Source organism: Triticum dicoccoides, chromosome 1B, assembly GCF_002162155.2.
Source record: "Triticum dicoccoides isolate Atlit2015 ecotype Zavitan chromosome 1B, WEW_v2.0, whole genome shotgun sequence".
In the NCBI taxonomy this organism is placed as follows: Eukaryota; Viridiplantae; Streptophyta; class Magnoliopsida; order Poales; family Poaceae; genus Triticum; species Triticum dicoccoides.
The window spans coordinates 10,733,660-10,738,662 of record NC_041381.1 but is presented as its reverse complement, the minus strand read 5'-3'; the positions used below and the strand labels follow the sequence as shown (position 1 = coordinate 10,738,662).

Below are 5,003 nucleotides of genomic sequence, written 5' to 3'. Positions count from 1 at the left end.
ACCTGGCGCGGCCAAGAGGGCCTGATGAAGACCCGGGCGAGGGCCAAGTAAGCCCGGAGCAGGCGCCCGCAGAAGTGGCATCGAGTAGGCATGCACCACCCCCGTCCAGGGGTTGTACCCCGTGAGCCAGGGCGGGGGTGCCGCGGCCTGAGCAGGAGCGGGTGGAGCCGCCTGGCGGGGCTGAGAGCCGCCGTTGCGGCCACGGCCGTCGCGACCTCCCCGCCTCTTCTGGCGGCCCTGGTCAGGGGCGGCGGGCGGCTGTGGAGCCGGCGCGCGGGGAGGCTGCGGGAGGGCGGCGGGCCCCTTGACGGTGCCAGCGTGGAGGGCGGCGAGAGGAGCTTGCCGCGCCGCGTGACGAAGACGCTTCTCCTCCATGCGAAGATACGTGACCGCCTTGGCGTACGTCGGCGTGATATGGGAGAGGTTGGCGGCGGATTGGCCGAGGTCGGGGTGGAGGCCGCGAAGGAGGTTGGTGAGGAGGACGGAGTCGTCGATGTTCATGCCGACATCGCGGAGCTCGTCCGCAAGAACCTTCATCCGCGTACAGTACTCGTCGATCTAGAGATCGTTTTGCTGCATGGTGAAAAAATCACCTTGGAGGAAGACACGGCGCAGGAGTTGAGTGTCGAGGAAGAGATTGCACAGCCGTGTCCACATAGCGTACGCGGACGGATCACGGGAGTTCACCATGTTGAAGAGACCTGGAGAGATGGTGAGAAAAAGCCACTTGACGATGCAGGCTTCCACAGCAAGCCACTCGTCGTCGTCCTTCATGTCGCGGATGTCGACGCTGCCATCAACATGCTCGATGAGGCGGAAGGAGCGGAAGAGGAGCGTGAAGTAGGTGCGCCATGCGTTGTAGGAAGGAGAGTCGAGGTCGAGGACGACGGGAACGTGGTCTTTGATGTGGAGCTTGTTGAGGCAATCGGAGGTGAAGGCAGCACCGGCGAAGGAGCCGGCGTCGGAGATGTCGGGTTTGGAGCGAGACATGGTGGTGGCGTCGGCTGGATAGTGGTAGGGAGAGACGGCGGCGGCGGCTACAGAGGAGGGAGTAGCGGCGGCGGCGTGATAGGGTTTAGGGTTGGTTGTGGCGGCGGCGGCGGCTGCTATAGGAGGAGTGGCGGCGGCGGCGGCGGCGTAGGAGGGTTAGGGTTTTTGTTTGGGCGGCGGCGGCGGCGTGTGGAACAGGCGGCGGCGGCGGCAGGTAGAGAGGGGCGACGGCGGCGTGAGACGCGGCGGCGGCCTAGAGCGGAAGCGAGAGAGATCGGGAGAAAACTGATACCATGTAAAAGACTATAGGATGCAACTCAATTGTATTCCATCGGAGTCGGTTACAATATATACAGGTGGTGTCTTGCGTGACAAGCCAACTAACCCTACAATATTTCTAGAGATCAATTTATACAAGGCTAGAGATAATAGGAGAATCAGTCCGAATAATTACAAAGATATCACGTTTCAACCCATACAAGTGAAAATGATGCTTTCATGGTGTGAAGTTCCTGAATGAGTAGTAAAAAACGTACAAATCCTCTTAGTAAAAGAAGTTACTAAAAAGAATGGCACGAACATCCAAACTTGGAGGTCGACAAGTTGATTACATGTGTAAATGGAACGGCATGAGTTTATCATTTTCCCTTGGCAAAAAATGATTATCTCTTCTACCATGGTATAATCAAGACCACTACGCAAGTATACCTATTTACACAAGGCCACACATAACTATAAGTGAAAGAGTTATACAACTCATGCCAGAAATGTCATCTATACATTAGATGAACTCCTTAGAAAGCTAAGTCCGAGTCCAGGTAGCTTCCACCCCATGCTTCCTTCGCTCGAGGGCAACACCTTGTGATTCTCCTGGAATGCATGCAACTAGAGCCAATTAAAATCATCATCCAAAGCAGCAAAACCAACTTAATTTGTGTAAACAGAGCACATTGATAAAAAGGGATCATCATTGTTTGCAAAGTTAGAAAACTGAAACCAAACCTGGCTTTCGTCCTCGCTAGGCTCGGCTACTGATGCGACCATTTGAAGAGATACAAGAGGAGAATGCGGCAGCTGCAGGAAAGTAACATGCAGCAAGAAACACATATATTAGGTTTCTGATGGCAAGAGCTGGAAAAGAACAGAGCCTTTACTTTGAATACAAAAACAAAGTTTAGTCTTATTTACCATTTTATTAATGTTTTGCTCTGAAGGGGAGGATCCTAGAGCTGGAAGGAACGATGAGACCTGAAACTGAAAATATCTCTTCAAAGTAAAACTCTAGAAGTACGGTGGTTGATGCAGAACCCGTAGCGAATCATGTAAGCAACACGCCAGTAAAGAATTGCATAAGATAGACCGACGACTTGCCTGGCGAATATTGGGATTCTGGCCACCACCATGTTCCAGTTGTTGGCTGAACCCAACCAAGGCTTCGGTTGCACGCACGGTACGATCCTGATACAGGTTTGAAAGTAGTAGATAAAATCAGCAACATGTAAAGTACTCCCTCCGTTCGGAAATACTTGTCGGAGAAATGGATAAAAATAGATGTATCTAGAACTTAAATATATTTAGATACATCCATCTCTGCGACAAGTATTTACGGACGGAGGGGGTAGTAGATAACAGTATAATGGGCGTGTACTTACCTGGGTGTCCTCGATACCAGACAGCCTTGACCCCTGCATATTCAACAAGATAAATAAGTGCAGCCGTGAGTGATATGTAGCTCCAGAAAGCAAGGTATATACATGTTTCGGTACAAGGCACCTACCCATATCTCAACCGTACGGCTGACTTCTTGGAGCTCCTTCTGAAAGGCGCTCAGATCCACATGGATCACTGCGACCTACAAGACAGTAAATAAATTTAGTGTTGCTGTTTCGTTTCGCCATCCAAAAGTACCAGAAAAGGGAATATTTATGGAGCAGGAATGTTCCAACGAACCTCATCCCTTGTCCCTTCGATAATTTCTTGTGTTTCGTCTAGATTAGCATCGACCCGGTCGATCCTTCCAGCGAGATGTTTCTTGGTAACCTGGAATGGACATATATGTTCTTCTTCATGCATGCAAGATACATATATGTTCGGCACAACAGTCGATGTGCAACATCAGCAAGAAAGAAAGAAAGACCTTACCTGTACTGTATTTGAAACATCATCTAACTGTTTACCCACGACATCGCAAGCATCGGCCAGACCGCGCTTCGTCACCCACATCATGTCCGAAATCTTCCAACCCTGTAAATTATTGCGCGAACTTTAGATACTGGCACGGTGAATTAGCAATTCTGGACATGACTTCAAAAGCAGAATGACCTGTAACTAGAATAATCTAGGATAGTATTACAGCCTCGGTGTTGCGTAATCTTGGATCGCCCAAAAGAATGAGAGTTTACCTTCCACCTGACGTATGCGTAGCCGATAAGTCCAGCAACAACAATTGCCGTTACGGTATACGAACCAGACCCTACAAAAAAAGAAGGTAAGTTATAATAATAATAATTCACATAGTATTAAATATGTACCAGCTATAAGAATTCACATATTCAGAAAAGAATTCTACAAACCAGAGGGCCAAAATCATATAATTAACCGTGTACGTCTAAAGGGCATGATGAAACGATAGATCAAATCAAACATAATTAAGACATTTGCATAATCAATCTGGTTGAGAATCGAGACAAGAAAACAAGCGAGCACTGACCTGATGTGTCGGAGATAACCGTAACATTCTCGTCTCTGCGGCGTACGGCTTGCTGTATCTCATCCCTGATACTGTCGAGCTGAAAACGTTTAGCGGAGTCAAGCGCCGCGATTTTAGATCTAGAGCCTGTCAAACCAATCTGGCCGACACGAAAAACAAACACATCCACAACAAACAAACCTGAGACGCCAACTGATCGCTACCGTCATGTTTCCCGGCCTTCCCGGTGTTCTTCACAAACTAGAGGAGGAGACAAACAAAGATACAAAAGGTGTCATGGCCGGCCATGGCTCGGCGTGTATGGGATCGAATCAACCCAACTGAGAATAAAGGCATGGAGGCAAGGTAAGTGATCATTAAAGTAGGTAATTACATGGGCAAGCGTGTCCCCGATGATGGGGACTTTCTTGGCGTCGCCTCCTGTAAGAACAGTGCTGAGATATCCTGCCAACAGACCGAGAAGAAACAAAGTTTTTGCAATCCGTTAGTAAGCTTTGAGGAAGAACCTGCGGCGTTCCCCTAAAGGCGTATGGCAGATTGGATTATTTGCAGCCATCAAAGTAAACTAGAGTAGGAACGAAAGTGATCCGTTAATCTGTATGTATCCACCCAGCGAGTATAGGTAAGCTAAAACCCTAAGCAGGAAGCTAGATATAAGCTAAACCCCAGCATCAGCAGCACATCAGATAGATTCGCAAGGACGCGACGGTCGCCGGCGGCTGCGAGAGAACCATAGATTCCTCCGTGGTAGATAGATGTGGACCGAAGCTGGGGGGTGATGAGCATGGGAACTCACCGGAGCCGAGCACGATGGCGATGTTGCCGAGCGCCATGGCGCCCAAGCGAAGCCGGGCAGCACGGCCGAACGAGCGAGCACCGGAGCACGCGGCCCTCGACGGCGAGATCGGGCGCACACGTACGGCCGGCGGTGGGCGATTCCGCTCCCTGCTGGTTTATTGTTCTCTCGTACGTGTCTGTCTGTCTGTATCGTCGTCTGGCGATGGTTAAAGCCGACGAACGAATAAACGGAAGCAGAATCTCGTTGGATTTAGTTCCTTTCATTCAATCACACGATCGAAACTCCTTCCTTCCTTTTTCCGGAGACACCCTCGAGAGGGCCATCCGCCAGGGATTTTCCCTGGCCGTTGGGTACTAGATGGACGGATGCGCGCGATCCGGCGGGCAAAGCGGTAAATTTGTATGCCCTAAACTTTTTTTTTACAACTATTCGTATGTCCTACTTTTTTTTTTTGCCAGCCAACACACGCCCCTCATTCTTGGGAGATCATGGAAGGAAAGGATG

At 50.0% G+C, this 5,003-nt stretch overlaps 2 long non-coding RNA genes across 2 annotated transcripts; both read right to left on the bottom strand.

Annotated features, from left to right (window-relative positions):
• Positions 1–1,567: 1,567 nt before the first annotated feature.
• Positions 1,568–2,247, bottom strand: LOC119299203. Its single transcript, XR_005146110.1, has 3 exons — positions 2,179–2,247; positions 1,993–2,064; positions 1,568–1,860 (listed from the first exon to the last, which is right to left on the bottom strand). It is a non-coding gene; the product is annotated as an uncharacterized LOC119299203 (long non-coding RNA).
• A 114-nt stretch (positions 2,248–2,361) lies between these two features.
• LOC119299196 lies at positions 2,362–3,022 on the bottom strand. The gene is made up of 4 exons (XR_005146108.1): positions 2,941–3,022; positions 2,768–2,842; positions 2,643–2,675; positions 2,362–2,448 (listed from the first exon to the last, which is right to left on the bottom strand). It is a non-coding gene; the product is annotated as an uncharacterized LOC119299196 (long non-coding RNA).
• Positions 3,023–5,003: the final 1,981 nt, after the last annotated feature.